Genomic DNA, 27,807 nt, shown 5'->3' with positions numbered 1-27,807 from the left:
TTTGCATTTTCCTGATGATGAGTGATGTTGAACATCTTTTCATGTACCCATTGGTCATTTGGTTGTATTCTTCTTTGTGTGTGTGTGTGTGTGTGTGTGTGTGTGTGTCTTCTTTTGAAAAATTGTCTATTCAGTTCTTCTGCCTATTTTTAAAATCAGATTTTGTTGTTACTTAGTTGTATGAGATTTTTATATATTTTGGCTATTAGCCTCTTATCTGATACATGGTTTGTAAATATTTTCTCTCATTCCATAGGCTACCTTTTCATTCTGTTAATTGTTGAGTTTGCTATGCAGAAACTTTTTAGTGTGATTTTGTCCTACTTGAGTTTTGCTTCTGTTGCTTGTGCTTTTTGTGTCATATTCAAAAAAAATCATTGCCAATACCAATGGCAAAGAGCTTTTCCTGTATGTTTTCTTCAAGGAATTTATAGTATCAGGTCTTATGTTTAGTCAGGTCTTATATTTAAGTATTTAATTTACTTTGAGTTAATTTTTATGTGAGTGTGGTAAGACAGGGATTTTGTCTGTTTTTTGTTTTTGTTCTCTTCTAGGAATCATCTTGATTCCTAGATCATCCAAGATCGTCTTGATCTTGGCCTATGGATCTTAAGACTAGATCCATGCCTTACTACCAAGCTGAACATCTGAGGATAGAGATCCCTGGTCTCCAGGACTAGGCTCTGGACCTTTGCTTTGACCAGAAGAATTCATAGCTGAGATCTAGCTTTCAGGGGTAAAGTAACTCACCAGGGAAGGCACCTTGTCCTCTCACTGGCACTGTAGGACAACATAATGAGGGGTATCCTAGCCACTCTGAGCACACTTAGCCATCTGTAGTTCAAGCTATTCAAGATTCACCAATGGAGCCAGGATTAGAGTCAGTTTTTCCTAGTGCATACGGTGGAGGTAGATACTTGAATGATAAACTTTCTAAGAGGTAGGAGAAATATATACTGAATGGCCCAAAAAGAAAATGTCTGCTACCTAAGGGAAGAGAAACAGCATGCTCAGGCAACAAATGGAGGAAAAAAGCACTTTGGGAGCGCCTGAGTGGCTCAGTCAGTTAACGTCTGACTTTGGCTCAGGGCATGATCTCGCGGTTTGTGAGTTCAAGCCCCATGTCAGGCTCTGTGCTGACAGCTCAGAGCCTGGAGGCTGCTTTGGATTCTTTGTCTCCCTCTCTCTCTGCCCCTCCCCTATTCATGCTCTGTCTGTCTGTTTTTCTCTCAAAAATAAATAAACATTAAAAAACAAATTTAAAATTAAAAAATGCACTTTAGGGAATCTGTAGTCCATGGGAGAACATGATGTAACAATCTATTTTGAGCTCACTTACAGTTAGATACCTCCAAGGATACACACTTAGGTTGAAGCATACCTTGCCTTCAGGTGTTAATGGGAAAATGGTAATGTATGTGTAAGTCAGAGCCTCTTGTGCTTAAGGGACAGAAGCTTCTCAGAAATCATACGTTGACCTGTTTTCAGTCATCTTAGAAACAGGCCATTCCTCTCTGTAATTGATGGCAATATTAGCCGTGCTTCTGGTTTAAAGAGATCAGAGATCAGAGATGGGAAATGGACCGGTTTCATCAAATGTGCATCATAGGTCATGCTATGTTAGAGCTGAAAAGGATCTCAGAGGCTGTTCAGTCCAATCCTTTAATTAGATGATAGGGAGGAAAAGGCTTAAGTAGAGTTCTAGATATAAAGTTACATATACATTCAAAGACTTATTTAACCACTCCATGCAGACTGTGTGACTGCCCTCTTAATTTGCTATTTCTGCTGAGTCCATGTCCAAATGAAGGGAAATTAGGCGCTTTTGGTATATACATCCTTTGTCTTTTCTTGTTGGTCATCCATTAATTAGAAAAATTTTCTCTGAGTACCTATTACATGTCTGGAACTGTTCTTAGTTGAGAATATACTAATTAACAAGACAGACATATAGAGGGAAGAGACAGAAAAAAAAACTCAATAGTCAAGTGCATTATTTAGATTGTGATATTATAAAGAAAACAAAAGGACGCTATAAACTAGTGAAAAACAGGGGGCTACTTTAGCTAAGAAGATCAAGGATGAATTCTCAGAAGAAGGGAATAATTCAAAAACTTTAACTCAAGGTAATCTGAGAAAATTCCAGCAGGCCTCGTTCACCTCTAGCCACTAAGGATAGTTCAGGTCTGGACACTTGAGGTGATCCTATAGCTGTTGTTGTCTGACTACCCTCAGGTTAAAGATTCCCTAAGCTGCTCGGAGCTATCCAGATCTACATAGCCCAGTTTATGGAGGCTGTAATACAGAAGGGCATAAGAACCAGCTGGCTATTTTGGGGGATGTGTGTACAGATGCCAGGTTGTGTCTTATATAGCTGTAGGGTCATCATTCACATCGACTGAATTGAACACAACTGTACATGGTGGCTTTGATCGAGACAAAGATTTAACGTGGTTTCCCCCTTCAATTTATTGTATGAAATAGTCTGGAATTTAGTCAGTGGATTTGGTTTAATCTACTCTCTGCTTCTCTTGATAAACTCCATGGTGGTGGCCTGGACAATCAAGTTTTGTGAATTTTAGCCCTATGTGTTTCCAAACAGAGTCATCACTGCAGAACATGGAGTCCAAAAGCCTTGAGGGGCTCTTAACTAGTTTTTTGTCCCAGGAAAGAATTCCAGAAACTTGCTACTGTTGACAAAACTTCTAAATATAATGAATAACTTGGAAAGCTCAGGTATCATAGCACTACCCTCCTGCCCCCAACATAGTGATAATATATATTTATTCACATGCCTTTTCCCCTGCCTCTCTCTTATCCCCACATTTAAACTGCATGAGAACAGAATCATTGATTCCTTCATGCTTCCCAGAGCCCCTAGGACAGCACTGCTTTATGTGTAGTTGGTGTCCACTAACTGTTTATTCCATGAATTAACCTGGAGCTTCACAGAGCTTCTGTGATCATGAGTCAGAGCTTTTTCATCTGGGTCCTCCCAGAAAGATTTGGCTTCTAGTCCTGCAGCAGAATAATTCTATTTTTGGGAGCGGGGAACCATCTGGAGACTCTCAGCTGGGGAACATGGAAAATCCAGTATCAGGGTTAAGATAGGTGAGGGGACAGGATGCCCTCAGAACTCACATCTCAGTGAGATTCCCAAACCCTTTGCCTGAGTAGGAGTGCTAGACAGGGATCGGGGCTCCTTGGGACCCCTCTTCCCCTCAGTGGGCAGAGGACTGCACCAGCATCATCCATCCAGTATGTCCAGGATTCTGTCTCAGGATTTGTATTTATAATTCTTTTTTTTTTTAAATGTTTTATTTATTTCAGAGAGAGAGAGAGAGAGACAGTGTGAGCAGGGGAGGGTCAGAGAGAGGGAGTCACAGACTGAAATAGACTCCAGGCTCTGAACTGGCAGTCAGCACAGAGCCCGACGCGGGGCTCAAACCCACGAACCGCGAGATCATGACCTAAGCGAAAGTCGGACGCTTAACCGACTAAGCCACCCAGGCGCCCCTCAGGATTTGTATTTAAAGGGAATCTTATTTTCTCTTCCTTTTTAAAAAAAAAACTTTTTTAAATGTTTTATTTCTGAGAGAGAGAACGTGAGAAGGGGAGGGTCAGAGAGAGAGAGGGAGACACAGAATCTGAAGCAGGCTCCAAGCTCTGAGCTGTCAGCACAGAGCCCAATGCTGGGCTCAAACCCATGAACCGTGAGATCTTGCCCTGAGCCTAAGTTGGACGCTTAACCGACTGAGCCACCCAGGCGCTCCTCTCTTTCTTTTTATTTTTAGCCTTTGAGTCAAAAATAAAACCTATTTTATTATAAACAAGAATGTCCTTAATGACCTTTCCCAAGTGGAAGGCAAGGTGCCCATAGCCCATAATTTGAATTTAAATCAATTCCTTTCCTAGCTTGAAAAACAGACAGAAATAACTTCCCAGGAAGGTGAACTTGGGGGACTCCAAAGCATTCTCAGGGTACTTTCAGTGCTCTGTAGTTGAGCTTTTACAAAGGTAAACAGGACTTACCTTGCTGGTTTCTGAGAAGTTTGTGGAGGGATGTGTACCAGGCTTCAACAAAACACCGTTGTGAGGCCAAGTGCCAAGTTCTTTGCGTGAAGGGCAAATCCATGCTCGTGTAGAGTTGCGGCCACATATGGTGCTGATGCCTGCTGTTTGGAAAGAATTGCAGTGCAATTAAAAGACTTTCTGAGACTTGGCAATATTGTTAATTCCTTTGCCATTTTATATGAGCAGGAGGATTAATTAGTGTTGGCTTTATAGAGTTATATCTAAATGCATATGTTTTGGGTTAGATATTTCTTTTTACTAGATTAGTCAGACTTGTTCCCAATTGTGAAGGCTGCCTCTTGGGATTCATTCGTGCCTGTCTGAATGCTTCTTGTTTGCTGGGGTGTGTTATCCAGGGCTGACGCCAGAACCTTACTCTGTCCTTACCTTGCAGTATTACTTTTGAAGAAGAAATCAGAAGGCAAGAATACAGGGGTTGACTTGGCCACAGAATACCTCTTGTTTTTGTCCATTTCTGCAAATGACTTTTTAAAAGTCTAGTTTTCCCAGTTGCATTTCCTTGATATTTCTTTGTTTTCACACTTTTACAGGAGAGAGAAAAAGAGACAAAACTCCCTGCAGCAGGGGCATCTTTTAATGAAGCTTAGAATAGCCCTCCAGAGCTACTTATTCAGGCCTCCTCAGTGTTCACATCTGAGCCCACGAGGTTCCCAGTTCTTCTGTCAATTAAGCCATAATTAGTAGAATACTTTTTCATGGATGCTTTGGTGACCTTGGAAATATAGGGTATTCTAGAAATAGATACATTCATGATTCTCTTTCTCATTGCTGATGGTAATGAGGGTAGTTTTCTTCCTGGCGCTGGGCCTAACACATGGGGGTGTGCAGTAAATGTTGAATGAATAAATGTTTGGCTTGGTGCTTGGGACATTGTCTGGGAGTGGTGGCTGTCAACTTAGCGTGCATGAGGCTCACCAAGACAGCTTATTAACAGAGTCATTCCAAGCTCCTGCCTCAAGTTAGGATCTGGTAGGTCAGAGGAAGGTTGCAAAAGACAATATTTTTAACAAATATCCAGGTGAATTTGGAGGCAGCTTGCCTGTGGACCTCACACATTGCAGAAGAAACTGCTTGGGGGGATATGGCATTTCAGACCTTTAGAGGAAAAGTGTCTTCAGACCAGCTTAGGCTACTTCTCGTTTCCATCCATTCCCATGGCCTCCTCTGGAGATCCTCGTGATGACAACTCCCTTTCTCCCAAGATGTTGCTCAGGCCATCTGTCCAGGTGCCATTGCCTGGTCTTCCACTTCCTGACCATTGCAGAGTCCACTTTGCTACAGATCAGAGTCTTTTCTTTTTAGTGTTTATTTATTTGTTTTATTTTGAGAGAGAGAGAGACAGAGACAGAGACAGAGAGAGACAGAGAGAGAATGAACAAGTGAGGAAGAGGTAGAGAGAGATGGAGACAGAGAATCCCAAGCAGGCTCTGCACTGTCAGCCCAGAGCCCAACGTGGGGCTCCAACTCACAAACCACAAGATCATGACCTGAGCTGAAGCCAAAAGTCAGACGTTTAACCAGCTGAGCCACCCAGATGCCCCTGCAGATTAGAGTCTTGCTGTTCCTCTGGAGCCACCTGAGAGAAGCATAATTGGATCACACCCCTTGGTCTTACTTTGGGATTGTACAAATTCACTGGTGGCTGGAGTGCCTTATGCTTCTTAGTTTGGTTGAGGTGACCTTTCAAGGCACTTGTGCTGAGTGTTTGTACAAGACATTGAATGATGTTAGTCATATGGGCTTAGGTGTATAAATGAGATGATGAATTTAAATTTCTTGACATAGCTCAGGCTATATAACACATGCTCTGTATATATTGTGGATATTTTTGCCTCTGTGAATTGTAAACTCTTTTAGGGGCATTCCAGGGACACAAACTAGTCTGCATTAGTCTGCAAATCACCAGTCAACTAGGCTAAGAGTGGCTGAAAACGAAGGAGAACTTTATTTTTATTTAATTTTTATTGTTTAAAACTTATTCATTTTTGAGAGACAGAGACAGTGTGAGCAGGGGAGGGGCAGAGAGAGAGAGGGAGACAGAATCTGGAGCAGGCTACACAGGGCTGAAACTCATGAACCGTGAAATCATGACCTGAGCTGAAGTTGGATGCTTAACCGACTGAGCCACCCAGGCATCCCAGGAAGAACTCATTCTTAACAAGGGGTTGGTGGCCTGCAGTTTCAGAGTTTATTCGGAAGATCAATCCTCTGGGTTGGTGATTTTTTCATTCTTTTGGCTTTTTTGTTGAGATCACAAGATGGTCATCACAACTCTGAGGTTTATTCCACACAACAGAGCTCCAAAAGGGAAGGAAAAGGTATTTTCTCCCCACCCCCTCTCTTCCCTTTGTCTGTCTCCTTTTCCTTGTTCTCTCTCACCTTTTTTCTTTCTCTCCCTCTTTCCCCATTCTTCCCTCCTCTCTTCCCTTTCTCCCTTTCTTTTTCTCCTTTCTCCCTCTCTCTCTCTTTTATCTAGGATAGAAATCCTTCTCAGAGCTTCCAAAAGATTTACCTTACCTCTCTTTGACTAGAACCAAATCATGTGCTCTCTTCAGGCTGATCATTAGCCAGTGCCTAGGGGGTTACCATCTTGGTTTAGACCTATCATGGCCTCTTTCCCACGTCTAGAGGAGGACTCCCATTTCTGAGCCTGTAGCTGCATGAATGCTGTCAAGACTCAACTTGCTAAGAAAGAAGAGAGGAATGACTGTCTGGTAGGCCCTTGTAATAACTTCCCAGAGCGGTTATGAATGGTATCACAAACTAGGTGGCTTAAATAATAGAAATTTATTGCCTTGCAATTCTGGAGGCCAAGAGTCTGAGGTAAAGGTGTGGGTAAGGTCAGCGCCTTCTGAGATCTGTGAGAAGAGTCTGTTCCACATCTTTCTCATTGTTTCTGGGTTTGTTAGCAATCTTAGGCATTCCTCAGCTTGTAGGGGCATCATCTCAATTTCTGCTTTCATTTTCAAATGCTGTTTTTTCTGTGTGCATGTTTTTGTCCAAATTTCTCCTTTTTATAAGGACCCTAGTCATAGTGGATTAGGAGCCCCTCTACTTTAATATGGCTGCATATTAATTAATTATATCAGTGATGATCCTATTCCCAAATAAGGTCACTTTCTGGTACACTAAGGTTTAAGACTTCAACCTAAGAATTTTGGTGGTGGTGGGGACACAATTCAGCCTAATTCTTGAACCCTGTGAAGTCAAGTGGCTGGGCTGACTGGAACATGACAACCTTAGCTACTCTGCTTTCTTGTTTGCATTTAGCATTTAATTCAGTCCAAAGAGAACTTGTATCCTTTCAATGTTAGAGAATAAGAATAATAATTTAAGAAAAGCAAATGAGTAGAAAAGGGGACAAACTGGAAGCTTCAAAGAACATAAAAAAATTAAAAATCATCACCATCATTAACATCATCATCAATCCATCCATTTATGCGTCTACCTCTTTCCTTGCTGTAATAGCAGTAGAAAGAAAACCACAGCCACTCAACCGGCAAATATTGGGAAAGCCCTCAGACAGAAATCTAAGCGGCAGTAACACCATATAGTTACTAAACTCCATACTCATGGGGATTGTTAAGTAACTCTAATCATTTATGAAATTTAGTCTACTGGAGTCATAAAATTGATTTTACAAATTTGTATTCATTATTTAAACATTCCCCCCCCAGATTTGGCCATGGAGAACACATAGAAAAGTCAGGTTACTCATTTTAGACATTTTGGGACTATGTTTATGTCAAATTTTATAAATATTTAAGATACCTTTTAGAGCTATAAATGTTATATAACATTCTTAAAGTAACTGAATCCACTTAGTTTGACTTTTTCATTTTTTTTTAAAAAGTTTTTTTTTTTTAATGTTTATCATCCATATTTGAGAGAGAGACAGAGAGCATGAGCAGGGGAGGGACAGAGAGAGACAGAGAATCCAAAGCAGGCTCCAGTCTCTGAGCTGTCAGCAGAGAGCTTGATGCAGGGCTTGAACTCACAAACCATGAGATGGTGAGCTGAGCTGAAGTCAGATGCTTAACTGACTGAGCCATCCAGGTACCCCTCCAACTTTTTCTTTCAATGGAAAGTACACTTCCCAGAAGATGAGCATGACATTTTCTACCTAAAATCTGTAAAAGGACATCATTAAAAGGTATCAAAGATCATAAAGCACACTGAGATAGAATTATTTTGAAGTTATTGTAATAATTTTTTGGTCAACATGGCTGTTCTATAGTGCTTTCTGATGGGTGCTCATGAACTGTGGGGAGAAGACACGTGGCTCATGTCTAACCCAATAAGAGAAGACATGTGGTGGGTCAGAGGAGGCTGGCTCCACTGAGCTGTGTGCTTTTATATACTGGGAGAGGCCCAATTCATGCAGGGCTCTGCCCCCCACATCATGAATTTGAGCTTCATCTGAAGCCATGGGACTGCACTGCAGCCAATGCAGTCTTTCTCTCTCCTCAGTGATGTTATGCAGATGAGGTCTCTATTTAGCCATACTGTCCTAGGTGACTGACAAGGCCACCCTTCTTTGTCTGGATCACCAAGAAGGGATCTGGACTTCAGCAAAAATATGTTTTCTCAAGCCCTTCCCCAGTGAGCATAGACTTGCTAAAGATCTTTTCATGGGCTTTTGCCAGGCCCTCTTCTGAACTATAGAGTCCGGAAAATTTGTCCTGAGCTCCCCTCTTCCCAGAAGTCCACCCTCTGATGCATTTAAGGGGCAACAGTTGCTTTACCTGCTTCTGCTCTCACTACCCCTCTCTCTACCCACCATACGAGCATGGAGAGCATCCATTTGAGTGATGCCATGACTTTGTTAAAAATTAAGGTGAAACCCACTTTAAAGTGAACAATTCAGTGGCATTTATACATTTGCACTGTTGTACAACCATTACTTCTGTCGAGTTCCAAAACATTTTCATCACCTGAACAGAACCCCTTACCTTACATCCAGCAGTTACTCCTCATTCTCCCTTCTGCCCCTACCTCCCAGCCCCTGGCAGCCATTAATCTGGTTTCCGTGTCTATGGATTTACCTAGTCTGGATATCTCATATAAAAGGAATCATGTAATACGCAGCCTTTTGTGTTTGGATTCTTATACTTAGTATAATTTTTTTCAAGCTTCATTCATATCGTAGTGTGTATCATCACTCCACTCCTCTTTTTGATTAATCAATTAATTTATTTTTAAGTGTTTATTCATTTTTGGAGAGAGAGAGTGTACACACAGGGGAGGGGCAGAGAAGAGAGAGAGAGTGAGAATCCCATGCAGGCTCTGCCCTGTCAGAACCATGAAATCATGACCTGAACTGAAATCAAGAGTTGGGTGCTTAACCAACTGAGCCACCCAGGTGCCCCCTCCCTATCTTTCTTAAAGGTCCTTTTGACTCCTTCAATCACCTGATTGGGCCTAACAGCCCTTGCCACCTGTTCTTCATATCAGTAGCACTTGTACATCCACCAAATGAGTTGGTCTCAACTTCCTTCCATAGTGATTCAGCATATCTCTTAGAGGTTGCCTTTCCTGTCCTGTAAGCCTGCCCTAGGCTTATTTTCATTGCTCTTAGATTTCTCCAAAGACTCGGAGCTTCCTATATTCTAGGCATAGAACTAGAATTTGATGGTTACGATATAAGCCCAGCAAAGTGGCTAGCTCTTTTTAGCTTTTAGGTTTCCTTCACGTGAAAGCAGAGCCCATGGGAATGTTAAACTGCCTCGTGGTTTTAAAAAATGCCAAGTGCTAAAAAGATTATGTGCAAAATGGAAGACCTAGGTGAATGCGATTTTTAAAAATCTCAGCCTTTGGGCCCCCTGTGGCTAAGGGCAATAACAAACTGCCACCCTGCTGGGCTTTGAATGAAGGGCCGTAACTCTCCTTGACCCTTCTGCTGACTCCACAAGCCATTTGAGACCTGTCTAAGTTTTATAATGTTACCAGGACCCCTACCAGTGTTATAGCACACATCTGCCTAGGAATTCTCCTCTGTCAGTTACATGGAGTGTGCTCCTATGAGGCTATCTCCTGGATGGCCAGTCCTCAGGGCCAACACGTGTTTTGGCTTACTCTCCATGTTGAGACAGTTTAGAATTGCCCAGAACTGACCCTACACATTTATAAAGCCTCAATATGCTGACATGATTAAGTGATAATTCTTTAAATGTGAGGAATGTTTTTCTACCATGAAGCCCAGAAGGGACTTGATGAACATATGGGAAAACCACTGGCAGCTGAATCACGTCTTTGGGGGCCTCTTGTTGCTCATGTCATTGACGACCCCTCTAGTTTGTATTTGTAGTGTGACAAGAATAAGGAGATGACATCATAAAGGGAAGGAGTTTAGCTCCATTATAGATGAAAGAAAAACTTATCTTACCCCTGCCCACCTAAACAAGCCTAGTGAAAAACCTATAAAGCTTTCCTGTTACCGTGAGGCTTGGTCCACCTGTTTATTCAGGCTTTTCCTGAAGCTGGAATGACAACTGACATGGTTGGGTGTGATGTAAGGGCCTCGTAGGTGACGTGTGTGCCACTGTGTTTTAAGACAATGTCCCTTAGCTCAGAGTCATGGAGAGGAAGGAATGTTTTCATTTCAAGGCTTTGTGCAGCTTTATGAGAAAAGGAAGTCAGGGAAATCTTCTGACTCCCAAACCACACCGCTGGCCTAGAATGAAGGTGGCTCTGTTTCCTCCCCTCCCCCCCTCTACCCTGCCCCATGCCCTGCACACCACCACCACCCCTACCCCGAATGGCCCCAATTTACTTATAAGCAAAACCCAGCAGAAATTCTTTCCCACCACCTCCCTCCACATCATCACTAGAGCACTTTCCGGAAAGAATGCGAAGGCCAGCTTCAAGAATTCCAGGGCAACATGCTTTACAGGGCCTTGTGACCTGTATTGGAAGAAATTTTGGGCCTTGTGCCCACAGGCCTATGGTAAAAAGGTTAACTATTATTGCAAATGGGGTGGGGGACCCGGTCAGTAAACAAGAATAAGTAAGATATGTGACAGCTTTTCATGACTTGACTAAATGGGAAGATCTCTACTGAGAAGTTGTGCACTCCCATGGAGCTCACCCTAGCTCCACAGTCCCAGCATGGGCCTCTCCTCCTGGGTCTCCTCTCCCCTCTCCCACCAGTTCCTGTCTTTCAGGGACCATTGGCCTAGTGTTGTCCAGCAAGCCCATACCCCCAAGGTCTATTCTGGGCAAAAGTAACCAGTAAGAAATGTTTCTTTGTGAAATGTGATCTGAGTTCCCTGAGGTCCTTATTAGGCTTGGCACAGGGAGACAAGGTTGGTGGGGAGGGTCCCAGTGCCTGGCAAACCCCTCCCCGCCCACTCCCTCCGCTGGGCCATTATGCAAGCTGACTTACTCTATCCTCCCTGCCATCCTGTGAAGTATGAATTATTATCATCTTCTGTTTTAGATGAGGAGACACAGTCTCAGAGAAGTTAGACTTATTATTCATTTTGCTCCCTACTGTTCTTTGAAGGATTTGAGGTAGTTAACAAAAGCACTTGGAAGTCAAAAGGAAAACAGTAAAGACTTGATGCAGAGAGGTGGAATGAAGGCAATGCATGGAAGGGATAATAAGCCACCCAGAAATGCACACCACACTAGTAGAGAGTTAGAGGTAGCCAGGCCATAAATTTAGAAGCCAAGACAGAAGGAATAACAATTTATAGTTAGAAAAGTTAAACAACTTATATAGTAGGTAGAGGAGCTAGGATTTGAACCTAGGTTTATCTGATGCCAAAGCTGACTCATGCATTTGTTCTTTTTTGGGGGGGATCCTGTGCTGTGGTCTTGAATGGTGGCTAAGGCCCAAGTCTACAACAGGAAGCTAAGCAACCTATCCTGTGGATCTCAGCTGGATGCTCTAGCCAGGCTTCTCAAGGCAGGACAGGGTCTGCCTCCACCCGCTGTCATCCCCTCAGCTCCTCCCCAGGTCCTATGGGAAGAGGGTTGGGAAGGTGGTCTTCCCAGCACTCAGGCCATGTGTGTGATAAAGGGCTAGTATCTCACCATAAGGAAGGGGTGCTTCCATTCCTTCAGTGTGCAAAGATCGGGGACCCATGAACAGGGAAACTAGCTGCTGGAGGTTTGCTGATCTACAGAACCCACAGGTTTACCCTGTGCTGTCATCAAAGTTCAGAACGTTGAGGGACTTCTTGGAAAGGCCAACTGGGTCCCCTGAAGTTGAGCAAATGCGGATATTAAGACTGATTCTCACATGGGCCAAGACAGTTCTGAAGACAGAAGGCCCGCTAAAGTTCTGGTGCCAGTGACACTGGGATTGTGGGGCAGAGTCCCTGGAAAAAGAAGGGAGCAGCTCCCATCCTGTCTTGTTCTCTGCAGCCCTTGGAGGGTAGTAAAAATATCCTTAAAGCTTTTCTTCTTCGTTCATTCTTAAAAGTTATCTGGGCAGGTAAAAACAAAAGCTGCAAAACAAAAAACCTTAACTTAGAGACGTTAAGCAAGTTGTTGACATCCGCTGTGTCCTCACTGTTGCCATCTACAAAATGGACACAGGACTTGCCACCTCCTCCTCCCACCAAGAATTTGTGAAGCTTCACTGAGACCAGCACAGGCTGCGTCTCACAGGCCTGGCTCACTTGGGACACACAGAATGTGGTGTGGAGTCTGTTTCCTGTGACCTTTCTTTCATCATTTCTCTTGCCTCCTTTCTCTGAGTCTGTTCTGTCCTGAGGAATCCCCTGGACACCCTGTCCTGTGGATTATAGCCCTCTCTTTCTGGGCTGATGATTATAAGAGTCTTCAGGAGTGTTGTAAGCCCACTCAAGGCACTGCTCACCCAGTAGCCTAGTGTGGAAGTGGACTTCAGAAGTTTTAAAAGCTTCCTGGGTAATTCTGATTCATAGCCAGGTATGAGCGCTCCTGTGTCAGGCTATACTTGAAAATTTCTTTTCTTTTTTTGGTTAAGTTTATTTATTTTGAGAGAGAGAGAGAGAGAGCACAAGCAGGGGAGGGGCAGAGAGAGACGATCCCAAGGAGGCTGTGTGCCACCAGTGCAGAGCCCAGCGTGGGGCTTGAACCCATGAACCGTGAGATCATGACCTGAGTCGAAATCAAGAGTCAGATGCTTAACCTACTGAGCTACCTAGGTGAAAATTCTGATTGTTATTGCCTTCTGGATAGTTTGACCAGGGTGCCACCTACCCGTTGTTTAAATATTACTTGTTTCTAACAAATGCATGAAGTTCCCATGAGGTTCTCACCTTTGCCTAAAAGGCTAAGTAACTTCAAAAGGTGGTTGCAGAGAGCCCTGATGGGCTGCTAACACTCCAGCACAGACTGGTTTATTAGATTAGCCCCCATCATCCTCACAGGTCCCTGAGGAATGGGACTGGCATTCCTTCTGATGAGCAATAGGATGAGAATGGCTCCAAAGCTGGGAATCCTGTTTAGGAGACCAGACATGGCCCTGAGCAGCCAGAGGAGAGCCAGCGAGAGGTGGTGTCTTGAGGAAGAAAAAGGGAATGGGGAAGAAAGACAGTCACGCCTCGCTTAATAAATATTTATATCATTAATTTTTTAAAACCTTTTTATTTTGATATAATTTCAGACTTAACAAAAGAAGGTGAAAAAATAGTACAAAGATTCCCTATACCCTTTACTCAGCATCTTCAAATATTAACTTCTTAAAAACTCTAGTCAAATGATCAAAACCAGGATGTTCACATTGTTATGGTGCTGTTATTACTACAGTTTAATTCTGTGGAATTAAATTCAAATGAAATCATTCAGATTTCTCTAACCATCGTACAGATGTCCTTTTTCTGGACTGGGATCTAATCCAGGATCCCATTGATTTAGTTGCATTTCCTTAGCCTCCTTGAGCACAGAATAGTTCCTCAGTCTGTCTTTGTCTTTCGTGACTGCTTTTGAAGAGTGAAAAAAAAAAAAAGAATTATTTTGTAGAATGTCCCACCCGTTTGGATTTGTCTGGTGCCTTTTCATGATTAAATTAAGGTTATTAATTTTGGTAAGAATATCACAAAAGATGATATTTTTCCTTTAGGGTATTATAAGAGGTGGTGCAAGGTTTTTTTGTTTTGTTTTGTTTCATTTGTTTGCTTTTGTATTTTTCCCCCAGAAAAGCATGTTAGAAGAAAAGATACCTATTTAGCAGTTAACCATCTATTTTGTGATAACAAAGATGAGGTGAAGCTCCATCCTGAACTGGTACTTTATGGGACCCTTTTCTGCTGCCCTGCATCACCTCCTTACCAGCATCTCCTTCCAGACGCTTCCTTCCTCCAGCTTGTCCTCCTGGTGTGTGAGGCCTCCTCTTAGCGAGGCAAAATTCTTTGAGAAAGATTCATACAATATCTTATGAAAATAGGTCCCAAAGTCATAAAAATGTAGCTAATACCTCTAGTTAAGCAAAGTTTTCTTTGGGAAGAAAATTGGATGTAATAAAAAGAAATGAATGTGGTTAAAGAAACAGATATTTGTGCTTGTATGTGCACAAGATTTGCCAGTAAGGAAAAAATTAAACTGCAGAAAATATAATTGTTGGTACAAAAATAGCTCGTGTTCCAGTGGCCGGGGGGGGGGGGTGTTGGAGAGAAATATTTCCAAGTACTATAGGTAGAGAGAGAGGAAGCTGAGTAGAATCACGAGTGAGAGCGATATTTTTTTTGCCTACCCTGTCCGGCTAGAGGTCATATAATTTTAGGATGACCTTTGCTAGGGTGACAATATCCAGAATGTGCTTGTTTGCTTGTGAACATTGATCTATTTTTGCCTTGCTTGGGTCCTTTTGGAATAAATTAAGAGCTTTAACAGAAGTAAAGTATTAAGAACATCAGGAATGAACTTCAGTTTATGTTATATATATATAACTATATACTTTAGTTTATGTTATATATATATATTTATAACTATATACTTTAGTTTATGTTATATATATATATTATTTTTGAGAGAGACAATCATGAAATTATGACCTGCGCCAAAATCAAGAGCTAGACACTTAATCGACTGAGCCACCCAGGTGCCCCAAGGATGAACTTCAGTTGAGTACTTGTTTGTCCATTTGGTGCTGTTGGCCTGAATGGAGAAGAAAAGTACCCAGAAAATAGGCCTTTGTTTTTACACTTTAATGTCAATGACCTTGTTTTTAGAGAAGATCATATTTGTCTATTTAAGAGAATAAAATAAGAGAGAAAAGGATAAAATATACAGAAAAAAGGAGGTGAGAAATTTCTGGATCAAACACTTTGCAGCATTTGGCATCATTTAAGATCTCTTTTTTATCCATATACCCACTTAGAGGTATGTTATCCTATGAAGATGAGATACTGCCCATGCTGATTTATATCCTGTTCTTTTTTAGTCTCTTTTTATGCTTAAAATTATTAAATTCTTATGTAAAAAGAGATGCAAATGCTTCAGAATATGTGAGGCAGGATGTGGAAGTCTCCAGGGAACACCATTTTAATAGTTCGGTGTATGCTCTGTCTGATTTTCTCTATACTGTCTTGGAATCTAGTGTTTTCACTTAATGTATCTTGGACTGAGTAACTTTCTAACTGATGTTAGTGGGGTCATGACCTTTTTGATATACAAAGTTTCTTTTCTTTGGATTATTGAGGTCAAAGATGTTCATTGATCACCTGTTTTGTAAGCATTTCTTTCATTTTGCATCTTGTACAATATTTTGGAGGCATATGTCTCCACTGATTACTCCAACCCTCTTTAAAATTCTCCTTTAAAAAAAATTTTTTTTTAACATTTATTTATTTTTGAGAGACAGAGAACGTGAGCAGGGGAGCAGTAGAGAGAGGGAGAGACACAGAAACTGAAGCAGGCTAAAAGCCCTGAACTGTCAACACAAGCCCCACTCGGGGACTCGAACTCACGAACATGAGATCATGACCTGGGCTGAAGTCAGACACCTAACTGACTGAGCCACCCAGATGCCCCCAAAATTCTCCTGCTTTGACGTCATGACACTGCCATCCATCCTGTCACCGAACTAGCCAACTCCCTCCATTCTGCACACACTCTCTTTGAACTGAAAGATCCATCCCGTTTCCCGATCTCTCATCCAGTGTCCCACTCTGGCTTCTCAGTTTGCTTCTCCCCTTCTCTTTGCCCTCATTCTGGTTTAGTTTTTTCCTACCATCTCTGAGGCTTCTAGAAGGATGACTGCATACCTCCTCCAATTACAGCTCTTATAATGATCCCTAATGAGGAATCTGCTTATATTCATTTTGTAGGACTCTTGTAATAGAGTACCACAAACCAGATAGTTTAAAGCCACAAAAACTTACTTGTTATTAGTTCTGGGGGCCAGAAGTCTGAAATCAAGTGTCAGCAGGCTTATATTTTCTTTGATGGCTCTAGGGGAGAAATCCTTCCTTGCCTCTTCTGGTTTTTGGTGCTTGCTGGCAGTCCTTGGTGTTTCTTGGTTTGTACCTGCAGGACTCCTCTGCCTTCACACGGTCTCCTCTTCGTGTGTCTGTGTCCAAATTTCTCTCTTTTTGTAAGGTCACCAGACATTGGAATAGAGCCCACCTTAACCCGGTATGACTTGACCTTAACTTGATAAATATATCTGTAAAGACTGTATTTCCAAATAAGGTCACATACCAGGGTACCAGGTGAACATGCACTGGGGGAGGACACTGTTCAGTCTGGTACACTGCTGTAGTTCCATATTGTCACTTCTCTTTTAGACATTTCTTTGTGGATGTACCACTGGGGTCTTTGACTTAACATGTCAAAAAATGAGGTCATCACCTTACCAGTCCTCTAAGGAGCTCTGGCAAGAAGTGGCCAAATAAATCCAATGTTATCAAGAAAAACTTGAAATTTAAATTTTACATGCAATTTTGAAGTAAATGCACATTGTGCTTTGAGGTTGTGTTTCTACCAGTATGAAGCTATCACACATTGTAAGACATTTGGATATTATAATCTCATCCTTTTTAGTTAATATTTTCCTGTACATTTCATTTTATATGAGTATCAATGCATATATATGTGCAGTTATATATAATATATATTATATATATGGTATAATGCATTAATATAGCAGATCAGGTATATAATTTACAAGTAGTTAAATGCATATACCTGTGTTAGAGTGTGTGCTCAGAGATTTTTTTAATGAATGGAGTATGTGATCAAGGGTTTGGGCAACAACAGTCAGCAGAGTTGGGTTCATTTTCCTTAGCAAGACCTTCAGTTACAGCTGCTATATTATTTTTTTTTTTTTGCACGATTTTTTTTTTTTTGGAGCAGTTTTAGATTCATAGCAGAACTGAGAGAAAGGTAACAGATTTCCTTCAGACTCTGCCCATACACATGCATATATTCCCCCCTCATCAACATCCCACACCACAATGGTACATTTATTGCAACTGCTGAACCTGCACTGACCCACCTTATTATCAACCAGAGCCCACAGTTTACCTTAGCGCGCTGTCGTACGTGCTCTGTGGGTTTGCACTAATGCGTAGTGGCACGTCTCTACGATTTCCAAATGGTACAGAGTAATGTCACTGCCCTAAAATCCTCTGTGCTTCACTTAATCATTCCTCACTCCTTTCAACCCCTGACAACCACTGCTCCTTTTACTGTCGCCACAGTTTCACTTTTTCCAGAATGTCATGGAGTCAGAGTGGCATAGTATGTAGCCTTCGACCTTTTTTTCAACCTTGTCTTCACTGTTTCCCTCTGTGCCAGTGCAGCCTATGCCCCAGGCATCCATTTACACACTTGGTTCCTTGGCTTTGGCTGTCTTCTCTGTTGACAGAGCCCCTTCTCATGGTTCACTCTCCTGCAGCTCTTCCCTTCTCTCCAAGGTGAGGTCAATCTCATCTCCTCCCTGAGTCTGTCTGTATCTTCAGTCACTCAGTCATGTGTGACTCCTCCTGTACTCTCACTCATGTGGTTTTTCACATCACTGTTCAGCTTCTCCACTCGGACAGGTGTTGTTGTTGGCTCTGTGTATGTTTGTGTGTGTGTGTGTGTGTATGTCTCCACCCTGTACTAGCTGGGAAGATCCCTGAGGATGGAGCCAGTGACTGTCCCTCATTCTTGGTCACCCACATCTCCCCTCCTCTATTCCAGTAAGGCACTTAATATTTGTTCGATACATTTTTTCCAGTATTGACTTGTTATTTCAAAATTCTCAAATTAATGACATTTTATATTTGAGCATGGTCTACATTTCCTGTACAAAAATTGGAAATCATTAGTAAGGGAGGAAATGATAAAATCCAGCAGTTAGAATGCTGTTTCTAATCTGAGACCTCCCTCTTTCTCCCCAGAACCGTTAGTAGGTAAGTTTTCACAGTGCCTGAACATGGCAGAAGGGCAGGGCACAGGGTCTCAGATGGGACAGCGGAATAGAAATGGAATATTTTCCATTCTGGTCCTTTGTTACAAAAACCTGGTTTAAGAGCAGTGTTTCCCTACTTGCCAATAGCAATAGTCACTTCCCTTAACTAGAAAATAGTTTTCTTTCCTTTTTTTCCCAGTTCTCTAAGTCTCATATATATTTCATCCATTTTTAGCTTTCTTATTATTTTTTTTTTTTTTGGCAAAAGAAAAGCTTTTCTTTAACTGGGTATGAATAAGTTGCAAATGTTAAGTGCAAAAGGAATGAACTTTTGTAGTCAATAGAACTTATGTTTAGACTCATCTAAGAAATGGCTACTGCGGTGAGCAGTGTGTGACCGCTTGTCATATGGCTTTCTTTTCTGTCTACTTCAGTAGTTCTGAAGGCTGTCTAGAATGACATTTATTGTTTATACTTGCAGTGCACATAAAAACCAGACAAAAAGGTAATTTTCAACCATCTCTTATAGTATGTTTAAGCAAGTATAAGAACATACATAAGTATCATATAAAAATAATAAAATAATACTCAGTTTTGGCTAAGTGGTGGAACAAATTATGCCCTCATCTCCTGTTGGCAGGAATTTGGATTTGTATAATGTTTCTGGAAAGCAGTTTGGCAAAATGGATCAGAAGCTCATAAAATGTGCATATCCTTTGATCTAACAATTCCATTCTTAGCAATGTATTCTAAAGATATTATTTCAGTTTTGGACAAAGATTTAATACAAGTATGTTCATTGCAGCATTGTTTATACTAGTGATAAAAATTTGGAAATGACCTGCGTGTCCAATAATAGGAAATGGGTAAAACAAATTATGGTTTTCCCATATGATGAAATAGAGGCCAGTACAAGTTGAATTGTAGATGAATTTTTAAGATACGACATATTGCTAAGTGAATTAAGCAGGCTGTAAACAATACGTTCAGTTTGATTACAATTTTTTATAAAAAATGTGTGTAACTTTGATTTCTGAGCTTCTTCTTGCATCAAGAAGCTACACTTGCTTTTTTTTTTAATTGAGAGAGAGGGGGGGAGCAAATGAGCGAGGACAGAGAGAGAGAAGGAGAGAGAGAGAAAGAATGCCATGAGGGACAAAGAGAGAGAGAGGAGAGGGAGATAGAGAGAAGGGGGCTCACCCGGAAGTGGGGCTTGTGCTCACCCAATATGGGACTCAAACTCATGAACTCTGAGATCATGACCTGAGCTGAAGTCAGGTGCATAGCTGACTGAGCCATGCAGGTACCCAGAGGCTATACTTGCTTTTAATATTTATATCCTGTGTCTGAAGCCCCCATCCAGCTTGACTGCAAGAGGTTGTTCTTTCTTCTAGAAGATTCCCCTGTTTGTTCTCTCATCACTTTGTCTGGCATTTCACTCCTTTGCAGGTTACCTGTTGCTCTCTTGAAGCCAGCTTCTCCAGGTTAATATCTCTCTCCTTATGAAGCTTTGCAGAATCGTGGACAACAATGAGTTCCCTGTAATTCCCCAAACACAGGTAAGACTAAGCTATGATGCTCAGTACAATTTTCCTGAGTGCTTAAAAGTATGTTTGCTTCCAGAAAACTTACTCTTGGGTCAGTCTCACCCAGGTTGTCTTGTGTCCTATATTGGTTTTGTCTCTCCTTGTCCTGCTAGTCACCATTTTGCAAGGATTAACTTTCATTCCTCTCTCCAGAGTGTTCTTCAGTTTGTGTTCTTAAACTTATGTCCCCTCCCAGGAACTTTTGCCACCAATACCTCTGAGACTCTGGAGAGGGGAAAACTATTTTCCTAAAAGGAAACATAATTTGTACAATTAATTCCACTCACATGGAGCATAATAACATTTAAATTATTATGCTTAGTGATTTAACTTAGTGTCTGAAGCCTCCCATGTCAGATGGGCTCTTATAATTGCATGACTGAAAATGCTATGAAAGGGACCCTTCCCTCTATTCTCCCTTCTTCCCCCCACCCCCCACCAAAAAGGGGACAGTTTGGCTCAAAAAATACCAGCTGTCACTCTGGAATGGAAACATTTCTTATAGTAATAAAAGGAAATATTGTACTTCTGCCTTATGCCTTTGCTTTTTACCAGCAGTGCTTAAAAAAAGAAATTCAGTTTCTACGAGAATACATATATAATTTAGAATATATATATATATATATATATATATATATATATATGTATATGTATAGAAAGCCCTTGAAATGATTAACCTAAAATATAAACAGTAATGATCTTTAGGTAAGGGTATATTAATTATCTATTGCTGTGTTACAAAGTACTATAAAACTTAGCTTTAAACAGCAAACACTTATTATCTCACCATTTCTGTGGATTAGGAATCTAGATGTGATTTTGTTGGGTGTCTTCTGGTTCAGGGTCTCTCACAAGGCTACAGTCTAGGTGATGGCAGGGCCTTAATTATCTCAAGGCTCAACTGGAGAAGGATGTGCAAGAGAACGAGAGAGAGAGAGAGAGAGAGAAGAAGTCATAGTCTTTTGGTAGCTTAATATGTCAAGGGTCCCTAAGACCCCATCCCATCCCTAGGTTTGATGATTCACTAGGAGGGCTCACAGAACTCAGCACATAGTTGTATTCTTTATAGTCATAGCATATAGACTATGATTTATTATAGTGAAAGGATGCAAAGCAAAACCAGCAAAGGGAAAAGGTGTATGAGGTGGAGTCTGGAGGAAACCAGGTACAAGCTTCCAAGAGTCCTCTCCTAGCAGAGTCATCAGGGAAAACTAAATTCCCCCAGCAGTGAGTTGTGATAACATGTATGAAGTATTGTCGACCAGGGACCCTCATTAATGACTCAGAGATTTTAGCAGGGGCTGGTGGCATAGGCACCCTCGAATCAAAATTCCAGACTCCTAGAGGGGAGGCTGGTGCTTAGCATAAGCCATGTTGTTTGCACAAACAGTTTAGGCACAGTGAGCCCTTCTTATCAGGGAATGATTGGAAAACTCCTGAAATCCAAGTTCCCAGATGCCAGCCAAGGGACAACCTTTATAAGCAGGCCTTCCTAAGTCTCAACCCTGCTATGATAACTCTTTTTTGCACACCTAATCTCAGAAGTGATATCCATGACTTTTCTGTATTTTGTTCAATGGGTGTGAGTCCCTAAGTCTAGCCCACAGGCAAAAGGAGGGGATTTCACACAGACATGACTATCAGGGGGAAAGATCATTGGGGACCATCTTAGAGACTCCTCCCTTGCAAGGGGTGACTTTGCTTTCCCTTTTGCTATTTTCTATTTTCTCTCTAAGGGCATTAGTATTTTTATAATAAGAAAACACTATTTGAAAAATGTGATGAATTATATATGCAGCAGTATGTACTACTGGTGGAAGAAGTGTATTTCTTGGTGGAAGAAAACTGGGATTTCTATAGGCCCATCCATACTCATAGTATGGATTCTTATGGCCTAATAAATCTTGTTGATGTTTGAGATGGTGAAGTTACCTGGGAGGAAAATGTTTCTAGTTATATTTATAAGAATAAATGTAGTATTGAAAAAAAGTTTAGTGTTTTAGAAACAGCAGTGGCAGGAGAACTCAAGTGGACAATAATTTGTTTGTGAAGTGGCAGGATGTGGAGGCTAGGGGGAAGCCTCACCAGGCTCCAGGAAGCTTCAGACCAAGGCCAGTATTATGCCTTAAATGTCTGGCAAGAAACCCTGCAGGTCTTTGGCAAATGCATGAAATGTAGGGGCAGGGTGAAGGGGCGTGTGGAGGATGGAGCAGGGCACTTTCCCCTTAGGCTGGGGGCTAAGTGTTCTCACTGCTGCTCTGGTGTGAAGAGAAGAAGGGAACGTCTTCCCTCTTCTGAGCTCAGGAATTCAGAGAGGAAGGGAGGCCTGGGGGAGGTGAACCTATCACAGAATGAGTGAGAGTCCTCTGCTGGTCTGATACCCAAAGATGCCCAATAATCTGAGGTAGGCAATCTCATGGGGATCCAGTGTTACCACTGCTGTCAGCCACCCAGAAGCCCATTAGGACAGCACCTGGGGCATGAATAGGCATTTAGTGAGAGAGAGAGAGAGAGAGAGAGAAAGAGAGAGAGAGAGATGTACGATTGTAGAAATGTATTCTGGAGACTACTCGGAGGCCTCCTCTAGCATACATGATCCCCCAAATCTGCTCTTTTTCACACATGTTAATTAAGATATTCTAGTATGATATCATCATCATCATCATCATCATCATCATCACCATCATTATTATTTGGTATGTTTCTTTCCACCATAATGTAAGCTCTGTGAGGGCAGGGATCTTGTTTGTTTTGTGTCTGGCATGTACAAGCACTCAGTAAATGTAGTAGAATTGAATACAAAAACACAGCGATGCTAGTACTTCATGTTCTCTGCCTTGCTTCTATTGCGTAGTGGTATTTAAATAAAAACTGCATGTGTTTGCCTTTCAACTTAGTGGATTTTATCTGTCGAACTCCGTGAACTTTAATGCAGATCTACCAATATCATGCCAACTGAAAGAAGCCAGACACAAAAGGCCACACAGTGCATGATTCCATTTATGTGAAATGTCCAGGGTAGGGAAGTCCACAGAGACAGAAAGTAGCTTAGCGGCTGCCAGGGGCTGCAGGGAGGAGACAACAGGGAGTGAGTGTTAATGGGTGTGGGGTTTCTCTTTTACGGTGATAAAAATGTTCTGGAATTAGATAGTGGTTATAGTTATACAACTTTGTGAATATACTGAAACCCACCAAATTGTACACTTTAAAAGTGGCATGGGAGTTTTATCTCAGCAAAGCTGCTGTTTAAAAAATTAATTTCCCATGAGGCAGGGGTGGCTGTTCTTTTATTGCATTTCCACAGATAAATAAAACAAGACTAATGAACAGTGCAGTGTGATACAAATGGTGTGGATATGGGAGTCAGACACACCCAGATCAGTGTCTGACTACTTACCACTGTATAACCTTAGGTGAGTTACTGTTCTGACCTCTGTAGCCTCATTTCCCTTCTTTGAAAAGTGGGTATACTAACACACAGACATAGGACTGTGTGAAGGTCAACTGCATTAACCCATGAAAAATGTCCAGCACTGGCCTTGACAGCCTGACAATGAGCTTGGTTCTTTTTCCTTTCTCCTCCCTCAGAAGTCCTTCAAAGTGCCCAGGTGAGTGGCAGAGCAAGTAATTAGAATCTGATTACTGAGATAGGATCCATTTTGTCGCATCCAAAATGATGAATCTGCCTTTTGAAACCCATTTGTCTGTGGTGGGTTCAGCATTGTTATGCACATTATGTGCCCTGGAAAATCACTGTCCCTCAGTCTCTTTTCTCATCAAATTCAGAGCAAAAGTTCTGTCAGTGTCAGTGAGCATTCCCAACAGGGCCTCTTCACTGCTCTGGAGATAGGTGCTGTCCCTGTCCTTTCTGAGAAGGAAAGAGGCAGGGAGACAGAGCTCATTCCACACGGATTCCTATTTGCCTGGTGGTTTGCCAGCATCTCCCCTTCACGCAGGGGGGCTGGTAAATGTTAGCCATCGGTTCTCTGGGACATACAAAAGTACCGAATTGTAGTGTGTGCCCATTTCCGTGGTGTAAATACTTTCTTCAGGAATGACTTCAAGCTACCAATGTGCTATCAGTGAATGTGGAATTGGGAGGAGAGGCACCTCATCAGTGTGCTGAGGTTGGGGGGATGGGCTCCAGGGTATCACTGCCTTTACAGGGCAGTTCCACCATCGCGGCTCCAGGCAGCTTCTCCACATGACCTCCCAGGAGGGAAGGGGTTTCCTCCCATGAATATTCACAGCATGACACGTCTGTGGTGCCTCCTGCCTCCTGAGGACTCAGCTTGTAAGGGACAACACCGTGAGCTTGAAGGGACAGTTAGGAATCTGCACAGGAACTTACTGCAGAGTTGGGGTTGGGGTGGTAAGGAGTCCAGATGAAGTCTGTCTGGAAGGTGTACTTTTTTGACCATGTGTGAAGTTGTTTTGGAGTCAGCACATCCGGGCCGCTCAGAAAGCCTCATACACTAGCACTGGTAGCCTGACGGAATTGAGTGCATGCGTATTTGACAAGGTCAGAGTCACACAACTGACGTCTCAGGATTATAGGGTGCATGTTAAGGAGAAAGGCAAAGGTATCTGGCAAGTTGGCAGCCTTACAAACAGAAGCTATGCAAACCCAACTAATGAAACCCCCACTCCTCCAGGGGGTGACCCATCCCCTATTGGGTAGCAGGTTCCTGATTAATATATTCCTGGAAGCAAAGCAATATTGATGAAGGTGATTACGGAAATAATCTTGAATTCTGGGGCTGTTTAGAGTTTATGGGATGCTCCGTGTTGGTGCGGGGAGTATGCTGTTTTTTGGTGTGAGAGTAATGGCTGGGTTCGTACTCTTCTAATGAGGGACAGTGGGTCAGTTAGAGCAACCTAACTGCTGTAGCAAACTCCGGTGATTTAATACAAGCATGCTATTTCTTAGGACTTTCTTCTGGTTGGCTGAAAGTAGGTTGGCTCTACCTCTCACAGGCATTCATGAGTTCAGCCTGGGAGAGGCTCTGCTCTCTTGTCAGTGCATGGCTCCTAGAGTTTCCCTGCTATCAGAACCCAGCCAGGAAACGGGAGAAGGACAAATAAATAGACAAAGCATATTTGCTTTTCAACCACATCCATTCCGCTCTCATTCTTTGATGAGCCCCCTTTACATTAGAAACAGTATCTGGAACTAGGTGAGCATTTATTCAAGACTCTCTGCCTTTATGATAAGTTCTTTGATTTTTAGATCACTGAGTAGGTCCTGGCTGGGCTTCTACTGCTCAAGAACCACTGTGTATTGTGGAGGGGAGCAAAATCTTTGGTGGGCAGCATGTTCTGTTTGCCAGAGGCAGGAACAATTCTGTGGTCAAAGTTGTGCTGACCAAGAATGTCCTTTTGTTAAGAGTATCTTTACTTGCAGATTAGGCATGTTAGCATTTTGTCTCCTGTGTTTCCTTTCCATAGGAAACTTGTATTATTTAAGCAAGCATGGTACGATGTTAGGCTGATAGGGCACCAAGCAATGTATTTGGTCTGTGTTCCCCCAAGTGCTACAGTTCTTGAAGGCGTGACCTTTCAGCCCTGGGGGAGCCATTAAATGAAGGCCTCCTGCCCTTTCTGCTTTAGCAACTTCTTCTTCTTTGATCCCTAGGCTAGCTCTTGTTAAATCCACCAATTTACTAATTTACTGCCCTGGGGATTTTAATTGAAGCCAACATGAGTAACAGTTAAAGTCTCATGGTAATTATTGGGGCCAATAAAGTAACCATTCCAACAACTAAAGCTACTTACTAAGAATTCAAACCTTAACCATTTCTTTTCATACCCAGATATTTCTAGAAAATTTATTTCTCTAGGTTCATACTTTAAGAGACAATGAACAGTAGATGAACACATTGAAACATTGAAAACTGGCTTTTTTTTTGGCCAGAGAGAACATCTGTGCCCCAGTGCTTTGCATATATAGTGGAACGTGATCCACTTCACGTGTTTACATTTTACAGAAAAGCAGAGAGTTAATTTAGCATGAGACAGTTGGGGTGGACAGGACTCTTGAGCTGCCCAAGAAGGTCAGTAGCTCTGTATTCAAATGTGAAGATAAGTAACTTCGCACCCTACAGGTTCCTTTGATGATATTCTGAAAGCCATTTGGTAAGCTTTAATCTTTGTGCATTGAGACAGTCTTTTAGGCTTCCCAAAGGGAGATCATAGATTAGTGCCATGATGTGTATTTACAGGGAGCTCAGGCAGTGGAGGTAAAAACGTTGAAGGTTTCCGTCCTGGAAACCCACTCTTTCTGTTTCACTCTCTTTTGTCTTCCTGTGGCTTTTTATTTTTTTTCTTTCTTTCTTTTCATTGTTGTCCTTGATATTTTGTGATGGTTAATTTTATATGTCAACCTGACCAGGTCACAGGATGCTCAGATATCTGATTAAACAGTTCTCTGGATATGTCTGTGAGAGTGTTTCTGGCAGAGGTTAGCATTTGAATCAATAGACTGAGTAAAGTTGGTTGCCTTCCCCCAGTATATCAGGTGGGCCTCATCCAGCCCGTTGAGGGCTTACATAGAACAAAAAGGTGGAGGAAGTTTGAACCGGCACTGTCTGTCTGAGCTGGCAGTCTTTTCCTGCTGTGGGGCTCCCGGTTCTCAGGCCTTCAGGGTCTGACTGGAATCTACACCATCTACTACTATTATACGACGACAACAACAACAACAACTACTACTACTACTGGAGAGTTCTCAGGCCATTGAACTGTGTGACTGGCTCTGCTGGGTTTCCTGCTTGCAGATAGCAAATCATGGGACATCTCAGCCTCTATAATCATGTGAGTCAGTTCTATATAATAAATCTTTCTTAAACTATTAAAGATATAAAAGAAAAGAAAAAAATAATCTCTCATGATATTTAATGTCCCATTTGGATCTGTTTCCCTTGGGAAACCTTTGTAATATAATATTTCACCTGTGTGGGGAAAGCATGACCCCCCAGATGATGAACCAGATTCCAGACGCTGGACACGCCTTGAGTTAGCACTGATGAAAGGTGTCTACTTGCTGGGGTGGGGATGTGCCTCAGAGCTGGATGAACCTCTTCTACATGGTTGGGATTAGAAATGTAATGACTTCCATAGGGGTCTAGAAATATAGATTTACCTGGAAGGACTCTAAGTGGACTGGTGTTATGGAGTCTTCAGTAATCAAAAGTATTTCTTGCCCTAGTCAGAATGATAAAAATCCAGATCCTTATGTAGAGTAGATGGAAAGATTCAGTCATGATTATATTTATCTTTCCTGAGTGACAGTCTACCTTTTAGTATTTCTCTTATCATAGAAGTTGAATATTGGGAGAGTCTTAGTTTATCTACGTATGGCAGTGAGGTATCATTTCACATGTGGGCACCAATGGATTGGTTGTACCTGTCTGGAGAGTTATGCTGAGAATTTGATTCTGTATCCAGTTTCAGTATGAAAAGTTTTCATAGTTGATTAGCAGGGCCTGCCAGTGATACAGAAATCAGAAGCAATGACATGTTTGCCACATCCATTCACTGAGCCACTGACGAAGGAATGCCTGTTACATGCCTGGCACTGTTCTAGGGGGTGAGGGCATTGTGTATGTTTGTAGTCTCTATTGTAAGTGTAGGTGCACTGTTCTAGGAGCTGACTCTTTGTAACCCTGATTGTCCCCTTATTTTACAGGTCTAGATAAGTCAAATGATTCATCTGGGGCCACAAAACTAGTCAGAAGAGTGTCAACCAGAACATAGGGCTCTTGACTTCCTAATCATCCATCCTATGACCCTCTCACCGTT

The 27,807-nt window shown here is 42.0% G+C and overlaps 1 long non-coding RNA gene across 1 annotated transcript; it reads left to right on the top strand.

The window, feature by feature from the left end:
* The first annotated feature begins 7 nt into the window (after positions 1-7).
* Positions 8-27,807, top strand: LOC120237257. The gene is made up of 3 exons (XR_005529905.1): positions 8-43; positions 19,874-19,983; positions 27,695-27,807. It is a non-coding gene; the product is annotated as an uncharacterized LOC120237257 (long non-coding RNA).

The sequence above is a fragment of the Hyaena hyaena genome, unplaced genomic scaffold, assembly GCF_003009895.1.
Source record: "Hyaena hyaena isolate Hyena2069 unplaced genomic scaffold, ASM300989v1 scaffold_175, whole genome shotgun sequence".
In the NCBI taxonomy this organism is placed as follows: Eukaryota; Metazoa; Chordata; class Mammalia; order Carnivora; family Hyaenidae; genus Hyaena; species Hyaena hyaena.
This window is presented reverse-complemented; position numbering and strand designations above follow the sequence as displayed.